Source organism: Portunus trituberculatus, chromosome 17, assembly GCF_017591435.1.
Source record: "Portunus trituberculatus isolate SZX2019 chromosome 17, ASM1759143v1, whole genome shotgun sequence".
Taxonomy (NCBI): domain Eukaryota; kingdom Metazoa; phylum Arthropoda; class Malacostraca; order Decapoda; family Portunidae; genus Portunus; species Portunus trituberculatus.
In genome coordinates, this window is record NC_059271.1 from 24,030,806 (window position 1) to 24,045,029 (window position 14,224).

At 40.5% G+C, this 14,224-nt stretch overlaps 2 protein-coding genes across 6 annotated transcripts in view; one reads left to right on the top strand and one right to left on the bottom strand.

The window, feature by feature from the left end:
• The window catches only part of LOC123505232 (ubiquitin carboxyl-terminal hydrolase 2-like), a 72,371-nt gene that overhangs the window by 13,162 nt on the left and 44,985 nt on the right, over window positions 1-14,224 (bottom strand). The window lies entirely within an intron of this gene.
• Window positions 13,334-14,224, top strand: part of LOC123505233 (protein fem-1 homolog B-like) — a 70,064-nt gene continuing 69,173 nt past the window's right edge. Inside the window, exon 1 of the mRNA XM_045256421.1 lies at window positions 13,334-13,442. The gene's annotated coding sequence lies outside the window, so the exon portion shown is untranslated. The remainder of the gene's footprint in view (window positions 13,443-14,224) is intronic.

Below are 14,224 nucleotides of genomic sequence, written 5' to 3' on the forward strand. Positions count from 1 at the left end.
TAGATAGATAGATAGATAGATAGATAGATAGATAGATAGATCGATAGATAGATAGATAAAACACCACCCCCAACGGTAGTTGTGTTTAATTTTCAAAAACACAATGTGAATATAAAAGTAGGAAGAAACTTCAGAAAATGAATTGTTGAAACATAGGACTAATTATAAATTACTATTATGTGGGAGGCGAACGCCAAGGTGAAATAAACGCGACGTTCAAGGTAGCTCCTAAATTGATGTGAGGCCGCTGTTCATTCTTATTTCATTCATGTCACTAATACTCATTATATAATTACACCAGCAGTTATAATGGTGACACTGAACAATGCATTCTTCAAACATTCGCAGGTTATTGTCATGTGATCTAATACTAACCCAAGACAGGATATTTATCAAATTGTTACATTAATCAGCGTCACGAAACAATCATAAGTGGATCAAATTAGTAGTCGAGAATCCCAAACGAGCGGAAAATGTAACAGTTGTTCAATATTCTTCTCACATCACAGTGATTTAGAGAAAAAAATTAAACATTCTTCTAAGCTCAAGAGCAGCACCTATTATGAAACTATTTTAAGTTTGTTCGCGAGTTGCAGTGCAGTTAGCCTTGCTTTCTCGTGCGTGCTTGCAGAAATTGGCGCGCTACACACAACACGTGACGAGCTAAGCTTAATCAACCTGGAAGCAACGCTCTCACTGGTTTAGGGGTGGAAAAAAGTGTGAAGCACCCTTTGTCCGTTTGAGAGAGAGAGAGAGAGAGAGAGAGAGAGAGAGAGAGAGAGAGAGAGATCCTTTACTCTTTTTCCATGATAGCGAGCCACAAGTCAGTTTCTTTCCCAGAGAAGACAAAGTGTATTAGAAAAACTGCTCCAACTGGTGCGGTGTGGCGGCTGATCTGTCTGTGGCTTGTGATGCAACCTCCCACTGACCTTGTGTTGAGCTAGCAAGTGAAGGCATGATGTTGAGACTGGCATATATAAACCCTCTGAAAGTTGCCATTAGTACGTACACTTCTTCGCTTACATCTACATCACTTATCCATCCAATTAGCTCATCCAAAGGTTTTTCTAATCAAATGCCATCAGACGTGAGAGCACTTTTGAGAACTGACTGTAGGAGTGAAAGGAGATGTGACCTCGGCGGAGCAGTGGGTTGCGTGTTGCTAGTGGTCTGTTGTCCTTCCTATCAGGGTCACACGTTCGCCATTATTCCTTCATGGCGCTCTGACGTTAATACATCCTTTCACAATGTAATGATGTGCTTGTGTGTCTCCTATACTTCGTCACCTTACTTGTATACTATTCTTTAGTTCATTTGTCACTTCAGTTATCCTTCTCATTAGGGTCAGTCACACCCACTTCATTACTTATACCCTACTGGCGCTTCTTTGACATCAGTAAAGTTCACTACAGTAAAATAATGTACCTGTATGTCTCCTATACACTCGTCGGCCTACTCCACGAACTTCCCAGGTAGACGTTTAAAGTTTATTTTGTCTTTGCAGTTGGTCTTCCCATCAGGGTGACACTCTCCATTATTCTCTCCTGCCGCTGTTTTGACGTCAATACAGCCCTCCGCCTCATGGTCTAATGATGCATCTATCTGTTTGTCTCCTACATCTCGTCCTTGTCTGTGAACTTAGGCTGTGAGTGTGTGTGTGTGTGTGTGTGTGTGTGTGTGTGTGTGTGTGTGTGTGTGTGTGTGTGTGTGTGTGTGTGTGTGTGTGTGTGTATATATATATATATATATATATATATATATATATATATATATATATATATATATATATATATATATATATAAAGACTAAACGAAGATATAATCATTACTGTGCACAAATAACTACGGATGATGTTAACATCATCATAAAAATGTCATCTTGAAGGAAATTGTAATAGGATATTGAAAAACATTAAACCTTCGTCGCGGGTGGTATTGAAAGAGTTAAGGTTGATTTGGTATCTTTCTTGTATAACTGTTTGTTTCATGGGCGCTTAAATCTGACGATAACGTGATTGCATCATTCAAGGCATTCCTTACTACTGATTAACCTTTGAACTTGATGAAATCCTCATTTATTAATTATGACCCAGAAAATGAGATATAATAGTGGTGGATAAGTGATTGGAGACCATCTTCAGTCTACGACTATGAAAAAAAGCCATCAAATAATATCCAGCATACTGCACTTGTGGTTTGGTTCTCTGTGCTCATTCGGTCACCAATACACATAAAAGATTGTGTTACCGGATGATTTAATGGATGGTAGTGGATAGATTTGTCTAGCAGTGGAATTAGTTAGACCCTTATGCAACCTTACAATAACGATTTATATAAAAGAAATCCAACGAACCTGATAAATAAGCCACACCGAGGCACCGAGTAAACAAAACCTGATAAGATTGAAGGGCAGCGGCGGGAACTCTCGGTAGCACCTGACCGTCACTCTGGAGACTAATGGTGGAAAGGGTATGATAACTGAGACTACAAATCCCAGGTGATAGTGCGTTATGTCACGGCGATAATGTGCTGCCTCTCCTCTACCACCACTGCCTTTCTGCACCACCAAGACGCAGACAATTGCCACTCCAGGCGTCGTTTTTAAGACAAGGTTGTATGCTACAATATGTATATCCACGTCCGTACACATCTATGAATTATGGCGGACACTCCTAGAGGTCACTATCTGATCGGTATTCTAAGGTTTCATCCATGGCCACGGCGAAAAGAAGCGAAAGGAATATCCGTCTAGACACACACACTCTCTCTCACACACACACACACACACACACACACACACACACACACACACACACACACACACACACCACGAATATTGAGGTAGATATCATAATTGAATATCAAGGATAAAGTTTGTCAATCAATAACAAAGATTTCCATATTCCAGAAACCTATAGTGGTATATACGCACCTAAACTTTCGTGGCATGGTGTCTGGTTCAACCCTCATTATCTATGGGGAGACTTTTGTCCTACAGGGAAATCATATTAGCTAATGGAGAAAAGTATCTCATTTAACGCAACAACGAACGAGAAGTAAATCATCTTTTTTTGTCCAGTGGTGTCTCTTGCTGCTACTTTAGACAATCCTGGCTACAGCTCAACCATAGCTCATTATACAGACGTGCCCGGTCAAGGCAAGGACACCATAAGAATGAATAGGGCTGCCGTGGGCTCGTGGGGACCATTATACGAGGCCTTATCACGAGGAAGCATAGCAATATAAACAGGATTGAGAAAGTGGTGAAATGTGTGAGAGACAATAGACTAGTAATGGAAGGGAAAGCTTCGTGAAATAAAAGAGAGAAAGTTAATGAGTCTAATAAGTGATCTCCCCAGCCTTGTCAGTATTGCGATATGTCTGTACGTCCCTCCCCTCATACAAACCCTCAGTTACGCCATCCATGCAAACGAGGAAAGTCTGTGAAAACATGTACAGGACTCTCTCTCTCTCTCTCTCTCTCTCTCTCTCTCTCTCTCTCTCTCTCTCTCTCTCTCTCTCTCTCTCTCTCTCTCTCTCTCTCTCTCTCTCTCTCTCTCTCTCTCTCTCTCTCTCTCTCTCTCTCTCTCTCTCTCTCTCTCTCTCTCTCCGACTGAACAAGTAGCCTACGTCAGTGGGAGGTTATGCTGAATTTACAAGTGGAGAAAGTCGGAATACAAAGAACTGACCGTCACAAGTCCCATCAGATTGATTTAACAAAACCCTGTTTTGGTTTCCATTGTCCACAATATCTTTCAATTACAAAGAAAAAAATCAAGTGTTTCTTCAATAAAGCTAATGTTTATATATATATATATATATATATATATATATATATATATATATATATATATATATATATATATATATATATATATATTACCTTTATTCACTTCATCCTAACTAACTGCTGATGACTGAAAGACTAAAGTATTATCTCTAGTTACTCCACCACAATAATTATAGACTACCTTTATTCACTTCATTTATTCTTGACTACTGATGACTGCATAAATTTTTCGTATTGAAGGGAAAAAGAATTTCATCTTAGATTACGCCATCACTTTAATTATACCTTTATGTGCCCAGCTACTGCCAGCAATAGTGAATGGATTAATGCAATTATTGCAGTAGGAAGAATGCGTCTCAGTGACAGCCCAATGAAAAGTTTTGTCCAGCAGCCTGTGGTTCGTGCACAGCAACTGTACAGATTTATCTATTGACTATTTAAAGCTTCAGCTCAGAGTTCGTTGCCAGGTGAATAATTAAAGGAAGGAAAAATACGTGTATGAGAATTAAATTTGAGCACGGAAGGTGGAAGTAAGAAAATAACAATTGTAATGCGACTCTGCTTGTGTGAGCGGACGTGCCATAAATAACTGGTCTAACAAAGGATCCTGAGATGTGGCATGACTTTGTGACAAAAGAAAAGGAAAAAGGGTAGAAATAGTATAAGAAGATAAAAAGAGGATGAGAAGTAGAGGAACAGGAGGAGGGGAAAGAAAAAAAGAAAAGGAGAAAAAAGCAAATAAGAAAGAAAAGAAGAAAACAGAAGGAAGAAAGAAAAAGTAATCGGAGCACAACAAATAATAGAGAAACAATAAGTATAACGTATAAAGGACCACCACCACCGCCGCCGCCACCCCCCCACTACCCCCCTCACCCCCAAAACAAAACTGTGCTCCATAACGAAAGAGGAGAAGAAGAATGTGTAGTATCATCACAACACTCCTCTATCTCGTCTTCATCAAGCGGGAAGTTGCATTAAGTTGCTTGTTTGTCAGGAAGGGCTGCCAAGGAGCGGACAGGAGGCGTGCGTGGGATACGTAATAAGACTCTCATGACGTCACCAGTAGGGCTAAACACGTCATTTATAGCACAAAAGAAGACGACGACGGAGACAGGGGGGGAGAAGAGAAGAGGAGGAAATGGTAAAGGAAGCATAGAAAAAAAAGGATAATAAATAGCAAAATAAATGAAGGAGAGGAAGAGGAAGAGGATATAGAAAAGAAGGCGTAGAAGAAAGAAGAGAATGAGAAAAAAAAGTAAAATTAACGTAGAACAACCGTAGGAAAAAGAAAAGGAAAAAATGGTAGAGAGGGTGTGGTTATTGTTAATGTTGTTCTCCTTAAGAAGTACGACAACAACAACAATAAAACAATAACAACCGTAAGAAAGTTGTAAGATGTATATAATGTTCTAATTAAGTATTTTCATCACGATGACGGAGCGAGGCCAAGCCAGTGTTACGTCTCCATACAAAAGTTTCGCTGGTCATGACCCGTGGCCCTTATCAACACTCAGAACGTCCCAAGTCGCTTATGTCATGCATTGCGCAACTCTCCCGCCTCAGCTGACGCCACACACACATCGTGGGGACACGTTAATTAAGTCTCGCCCGTCCCACTGAGAGACAACCTCCTCCTCTGGTCACAACAAGACCACTAATCTTTACAAGAATGTAATCGTTCAGTCTGTCCTGCACTTACTGAAGGCAACTTGTTCGTGGTTTATTTAGTTTGATTTCATTCCTCACAAAAAGAAACAACTTCCTTTTCTCAGAATGAGGCAATTAAGCTCTGGAGCATCGTTTAATCTTCTTCACACTTTTTGAAGATTATTTTTCATAGATTTCTTATCGGTCATTAGTTTCGCTTCCCTCACTTCACTTGTTACTATGAGAAGACAATGAAGAAGGAGAATGTCACCGTTCAGTATTTTCTGCATTTTGAAGTTTTTTTTTTCTTTTCACGTTTCCTTGGTGTCTGATAGTTTATTGTAATCACACACTGGTTTCATAGAGATAACTTCATCTCGACTTACATAACCGTAACTAATCTCAGCCAGAAAATATCATCTTTCAATCTTTTTCTATATTTTACAATATTGACTTTTTTTCTTTTGATATTAGCTCACAATTTGCTTGATAAGAGTAAACCATCAAAGACAGCATATATCAGTTACTTAAGATGTGCAATGTTTTTTCTTAATATTGGCTTAGTTTCTTTAATCATCTACGCTTTCCTTAATATACAGAGAATCGTGCAAATTTTCCTCAACAAAGAGAATATACATACAACAGTCCTTTACGCTGGGCAATACGTAAGTTGTGTTCTTATTCCTAGCGGGCTGCACATTATGCCGTAGTACCATGATTGGTTTATGTAAGTGATCGGTTACGTGAGTTGCAGCGGTAGTAGGTAAGCGACACTAACCTTTTATTGCCATGGCTTTCTTCCCTCACACACCACGACATACTTTTTAGCTCCTTCAGTACCATGACACGTCTTCATATATATTTAAGATACTATTAGACGATTTTATACAGTTTTGGAATCTCATGTGGGATTTCAAATAGTGAAAATTCAGGACCATTAACCTTCTGACCTCCATAGAACCTTACTAATGTAAATAAAATCGACTAAACACACTCAAAACTCATGGTAAAAATGTGTCCCAGTATTGAAGAGGTTAATACATTTATTCATTATTATATTGTTATTGCAGTTGATTTTAGCTTTTGGTTTGTCTTTTTATGGAATCCTTTAAATTCCAGACTTCTTTTAATCGATATATTTACATCAGAACTATTGTTTTCTCTTAATCGCCACTTCGTGCATCAGAACAATACCACTATGCTTACTTGTAGCACGAAAACATCAAATACTTACTACTTAAGCACTCCCTTTCGGCTACACACAGTTTAGTCTCCCCTTATTGCACAACACATTATTCCACATTAATATTTTCTCTTATTTGCGGACTCCTCAACAAATTAATATGTAAATAGATAAAAAAAAAAATGAATCGTAATTCTTAACAGCATGACAAGCTTAAGCGGTGGATTCTTTTTTTTTTTTTTTTATTCTCATTAAGAATGTTGTCGAACGTCAAAGAGATGACTGTTCATATTCCCATGGATATTATTTTCTTCCTGATTAAAAATGAAGAAACGCAAAATTCTAGATAAACCATCCCCAGAATCAAGCACACGCGCATGAAAATCCTAATAGCACTCACCCTAGCCTGCTGAAACCAGTTGGGATAGTGTGGTTACATTTGAAAATTCTCTCTCTCTCTCTCTCTCTCTCTCTCTCTCTCTCTCTCTCTCTCTCTCTCTCTCTCTCTCTCTCTCTCTCTCTCTCTCTCTCTCTCTCTCTCTCTCAGTGACACACACACACACACACACACACACACACACACACACACACACACACACACTTATAAATAGAGATGCCAGATGGAAATGAGTCTATTCTGTAGTGACTGTCACGTAATGGTTTAATGACTTCTTACAACTTCACTGGTGCTATTGAAGTTGTGGTCACATCACATGACACACACACACACGATTATCTTTGACCTTTTTTTTTTTTTTTTTTTTTTTTTTTTGCCAAGAATACAATATCATCAGAACACAAACAAGTGGCCAACTGTCTTTTATTTTATTTTTTAAAGTTCACCATGACTTTCATCTTCCGTGGTTCTCACTAATCTCGCAACTTTGTCTGAGCTAAGAAAAAAAAAAACTTCATTACCGCATTTTTGGAGCTATTACCAGATTTTCGCAGCTATTACGTACATATAATGACGTTTAATTCTTTGTTTTATTACATTAGTGAGGATTTGTGAAAAGTTGTTTAATTAATTTTGTGTTCGGGATCACGAAAAAAGTTAAAGTAAAGAGAGCTAAATAGTAGTATGTAATGGTGGTGGTGGTGGTGGTGGTGGTGGTGATCTCTTTAAACGCTTCCTAATGTCAACAGAATAGTTTAATAGTACACAAATCTCAAGGTAAAAATGTGTCCCAGTACTGAAGGGGTTCATAAGATAAGAAATCGCTGTTTTACTAAGTTCTTGTTCAGAAGATTACAAATATTGCCTCTCATAACTGCGTTTATTTCACCTTATTTTGTTTACTCATTCGTTTGTTTGTTCTTATTCTTATTTTATTTTTCTTAATTTTGTTACCTACCTATTTATTTGTCTATTTTATGTATTCCTTTCTTTTTTCTTCATAGAAACCACACCATACATATGCATACATGAAACCAACCACTCTCTCTTCTCACTCACACAAATCGCCCATTACAACAGTCTACACCTTTCACACCGCACTCATTCCTATTCCAAAAGCCTTTCCCTCCACACACTCGAACGCATGGCTTTTCTTTCTCGGACAGCTACGGGATGCAGTTGCGGAGTTATGTGACCATTTTATGCAATAGGAAAAAGCGGCAAGATTCACAGCCGCTCTCTCCTTCCCCCTCTTGTATTGGCGGAGCAAGGAAAGCTGGATGATAAAAGTGTTCGATGATAAAAGAAGTCTAATACGGCGCGGCTGGCAACGAGAGAGAGAGAGAGAGAGAGAGAGAGAGAGAGAGAGAGAGAGAGAGAGAGAGAGTCAAAAGAATAGGTAGCGAAAGAATAAAACTAAAGAAAATTTGAATAAAAAAGCGTTATTCTTTAAACAAAGGGATATAAATTAATCACGAAACAATAGATGATCAAAGTATATAAATAACCTTTAATTACGATCAAAACTTGAGTCAGTAACAATGCATTTATTCATGTTAGTTGTTTCGTCCGAGTAACAAACTTGGACGAAGGCGGCGATGGAAGGTCGTGACGAGGGAGGGAGGGAATGAGTTGGAGTGGAAGTCAACGGCTGGCAACAACAGCGTCAGGAAATCCTACCAGCCTAATGGAGACTGTCAAATAGCAAGGCTGTATTTCGTTAAACTAAACATTAACATAGAACAGTCGTAGCAGCCCCCTGTCTTTCCCAACTCAGTCCAATATGGGGTGGTGGTGTTGGTAGCAGAGCATAGTACTAATGTTGTTGTTGCTGCTGCTGCTGCTGCTGATGATGATGATGATGATGATGATGATGATGATGTTGTTGTTGTTGTTGTTGTTGTTGGTGGTGGTGGTGGTGGTGGCAGCGATATAATACTGATGGTGTTGCTAATGTTTCTAATAGCTGTGGTGTTGGTATTGCTGCTCTTGCTATTGTTGTAGTTGTTGTTTTTGTCACAGTTATTACCGTTGTTCCTGCAGTAGATATACATGTTATTCAGAAACAATACCGTATGCTCACATACATAAACATGGTGAATATACGAGAATACCGCATATATATGAGTGACCTTGACCGAAATAACAACTAGAGCAAGGCCCCATTCTTTCCGGCCACCCCTATCCCATTGCCAACCCCCATGCCCGCCCCGCTCTGATCACCTTTCCCACTAACCTAACCTGTTCCCGCCCGCTGCCTGGCTCCCCGGGGTCACGGAGATGCTTGGAGGGCGCCAGGTGGTAGTGAGGTGCTCGCTATCCTCTCTTACTGCGTCATGTTGTTGTTTTCTTTTTCCTAGTTTTTATCGCCTTTAGTGTAATCTTATCTTGAGTCAACCCTTTCGTATGCATTCTTGGGCGTTAATTGTCACACAGCGTCGGCTTATCACGCAGCTGTTTGAATGTTTTATTGCAATATTGTGGAATTTCCTTGCCTAGTTAGTTTTTGTATTTACTTTTGTGTTCATTCGGATGTTGTATACAGTATAGTTGAGTGATTGGGAGTGTATAGTAAAGCTTTCAGTGCAATTGTTTATAGACTTATTATTGTCGTTGCTGCTGCTGCTGGTATTGTTTATTTAATTTTATTTTCTCAAGAAGGGGTGTTGTGTAATTATACGAATGTTTTTATTAATGCGGCCACCATCCCTCTGTCATAGTTAAAACCACGTCAAGATCTTCCCAAGGTCTTCTGGATGCTGTACGATTATCATTTTTATTATCATTAGTTTCCTGCTAGCTATAAGATCAGTTAATCCCCTTTTAGTGATGCATATAAGAACAAAAATTGATAAGGAGACAACAATCAGTGTTTTAGCCCGATTCTGAAAAAAAAAAAACTACATTCGTTTTGATATTTTTCTCCGTAAAGCCCCAAAATATGCTCGAATGGGCAACTTGAATGGAATGTAGGCCCGGCTCACTGCCAAGTATCGCCATTTAATACAACCCCCATTGCCCAATACTATCCTTCCTTGAAACCTTTATTCCTTTACTGCCTCGACCCTTGTGTTGACGTGATGCCGGATGATTACAGAGAGTGGGAAGAGAGGTGTGGCCACTACGGATATATCGGTGACTGCAAGAGATGGAGGAACGAGGGAGGGTGAGTAAGTTGGTGCAGAAACACAGGCACCGCAGGGAAGGGCGTCCACCAATCCTACACCTACAATGGTCACGTGATGTCATGCAATCGGGGTGATGCAAAAACTTCCGCGTAGTGGCCGCAGCAGCAGCAGCGTCCCTCTGAGAAGGTTAACCGTAACCCGGTAGTGGTGGAAGGGGCGTCTCTCTCTCTCTCTCTCTCTCTTGCTTCCGCCATCCAACACTTCCGCTTCGTTCCATAACGTTATAATTAATGCGGCACGTGGCTTCGTTAGATTGAGTCCACAGTTCACCCCAAGGTGCTACCGCCATCAAACGGAACTTGTGTATATTTCCGCCCCCAGCCAATGCCAGGACCAACACGTGTAAACAAACATATACTATTCATTATGTTTACAGATATCTGACGGCCAAATATGTTGATTAATACAGACAAGCAGCTGAGAATTAACACAAGTTATCAATCGTCACCTGAGAAATTTATGCTGTAACAACAAGCAAGAATGGACCAAATGACTATGCCGGCAAAGCTTAATTAATGACATCAAGACGTGGATCGTGCCTGACTCAGCTGATCGCCCCTATCAACATACATACAGTATAGGTGACGTACAAGACCAATATATACATTACCGTAACAACACTTGCGTCAGGACCACACCTGATTCCCGCCGGCACTCCTGCTGTCAGTGATTGTGTTGATGACTCATGACAGTGAACTAAACAAACAATAAACCTGAATAGGGCTCGTCTGCTATTCATTGCAGCATGACTCAGACCTGACTACTATACCTGACATCCGATATCTATTTATTTCAGCTCCACCACCACCCCCTTTTTTCCCATCAGCATTTTCTTCTCTCTCTTTTTTCGTGCATAGTTGAGGAGAAAGTTTCAGTGCCATCCTACACGTTCAGTTCTCACGTAGGAGTTACTGTTGGCCTAGACTACTACACCTTATCTTCACAAAGACCTTTTTAGATACAGCCAAGGACAACACGGTCATCCTCAACCACCTTCACTGTGAACACTACCAAAGGGTTTCATCTAGTCTCCTTGGGCTTCATCCTTACCCTTCTCAGCAGCCCCGTCCCCGTCCCGCCCCTCCCTCACCCCGCGCATCGTGGCAGTAGTGGCCTTGCGCGGCGCGGCAAGACGTCAGACGAGTCCTTGACACACTTTGCGTGCGCCAGGCTTACCAGGCTTTAATCATAGTAATAAATAATGCTTAGCTCTGCTGGGCTTCAGCTTGGCTGGATTTTTTTTTCTTCTTGCGTGAGCTTACATTACTATTATGTGCAGACTTTTTTTCTTCCTTCCTTCCTTCCCCCTCCCCGCACCTTCACAGCAACCTTCTTTTGCCTTTTTTTTTTTTCCACCCTCTGCAATCTCTCTCTCTCTCTCTCTCTCTCTCTCTCTCTCTCTCTCTCTCTCTCTCTCTGAAATGTCACATAATTGATAGGTTGATATTTATCGTTCTGTATTAATAGCTGTCACCAGTAATCATTTCACAAACAAACAATATTTACTCCCAAAACAACAGTAACATAAACAATAAATATTTGAACATTTCCATCCTAAACCTTTCAAACTAAAAAAAAAAAAAAAAAAAAAAAAAACTGGATTAATCACACACACAAACCCGCTGCAGTACTCATAAACACGCCAGCAAAATGATCACGTTAATGGCGCGCGCGCACACACACACACACACACACACACACACACACACACACACACACACACAGTAGTAGAAGGAGGCCACTACAGTTGTGATAAAAGTACAGGCATCTTATCAAAACATCACGCTTATCTTGACTTCTTACAAATGACTTATGTATACTAGTGGATATTTAAAGGCTACTGTGATGACAAGAGTCTTTCAAACTTACTCTGTACAAGATGTCATTATCCCTCTCCCGATCAAGAGACACGTCAGGCTGCGGTAACTCTTTCATTGAGTTGGAGATCTTGTACTTGCTTCCTCCCTCCGAGAAACACAGAAGAAAACTCAGGTTGACCATTTTGAGTTGTTGGGAGATGGATTCAAAGGAATGAGGACGACTACGGTAAGTTGCAGTGGGCTGGGTTGGCTGGCTGGCGAGTAACTTGCTAACTGTGTAGGTGTTTGGTTGTCGTGCAGTCAGTGTAGCGGTGGGTATCAGTAAGAGTGAGTTAATGTTGTCCTGCTCCTCATTCCATCTTCTTAGGAAATCTTCACTGCGTTCACTTGCGTAATGATGCTGCTAACAGTTCACATTCCATAACTTGTATTCCCGATTCATTAACACTTGTTTACGTTCTAATATAGCGGAAGTTAAGTGTGTGTATCAGGTAACACTAACAAAAAAAGTAAACAGTCACTAAAACGATGTGATGGTAGTCTTAATAAAAAAAATGGGATGGAGGTGGAACAGACACCGCACTACACGCAACACAGTCTAGCAAGTACTGCCCAGTACCACCAGTCCACCACCACCACCACTACTCCACTCACAGCTGTTATCACTCCCCGCTGCCCGCGCTCACACAACACACACTTCTTCTATTATCCACGCCTGCTTGTTCTGTCGTGACACAACCAGTAAATGTGTGCATCTACGTGAAGAATAAAGTAAAAGCGGCAGTCACATGAAACAAAGTTATACCTACAACATTGCAACTGTGAAGAGCACTTTCACCTAACACTTCTAACACCGGCCTCATCTGGCGGCATTTGGCAGGTCACCAGGGGCGGGGTCTATCTTTTCACATTCCATCAGCAGCCCTCAGTCCCCCCTCCACTAATACTTTTATTCACCAGCCCGTGAGAACGTTTCTTCATGTGCTCCTTATATATATATATATATATATATATATATATATATATATATATATATATATATATATATATATATATATATATATATATATATATATATATATATTTATATATATCACACACACACACACACACACACACACACACACACACACACACACACACACACACACACACACACACACACACACACACACACACATACACTTGTACTACATGTGACGTGGGAGCGCGCGCACACACACACACACACACACACACACACACACACACACACACACACATTAGTACAGAACAACATTATAACCTAGACATTTATTATCCCTACAGCATCAAACACCCGTGACGTCATACTTCACCGGGTACTCCCCCACCTGACGTAACCACATCAACACACCTTCACGGTTGCGTAACGTCCACCGCGCGACCAGTCGACTGAGTGAGTGTGAACCTTGTTGCAGGACTTTTCCCCTTTATGCTGAGTAGATCGTAGCTCGTGTACTCATATTTTATGTAGAATTAATGTTGCTGCATAATCAGAAAATCCATAACTGCCTGAAACATGTTCCTCACACACACACACACACACACACACACACACACACACACACACACACACACACACACACACTCCACGCCTGCTGGTGGAGCGAGAAAAACAACATGACAAATGAAAACGCCTCGAAGATGGTATTTCCACATTACAAAAGAAGAACCTTGACTTGACGTATTAGCAGGATTTTTTTTATTCGAAGACTATAACAATGGACTACTACTATGAACGCCAGACTACGAGAACTTATTACTGTAATAGTGTGAATATTACATTAACAGTAGTAGTAGTAGTAGTAGTAGTAGTAGTACGTAGCAGCAGCAGCAGCAGTAGTAGTAGTAGTAGTAGTAGTAGTAGTAGTAGTAGTAGTAGTAGTTGTCGAAGTCATAATAGTAGTTGTGATAAGTCATAGTAGTAGCAGGAGTAGCAATAACAACACTAACGGTAGCAGTGGTAGTACTAGAAGTAATTGCAGCAGCATCAACAGCAGTAGCATTTAACAATAGCACTCATATCAAACATCTCTTAACTTGAGGGAGGATGAGGGAGAGGAAGGTAGGGAAGGGGAGGGGCACCATTTCCCCTTTAACCCCTCCGTTATGTAAGAGTCACGACGCCACCACTGTCCTTGAGATCCCCTGGCACCCTCATCGCCCCCTCAGCACTCC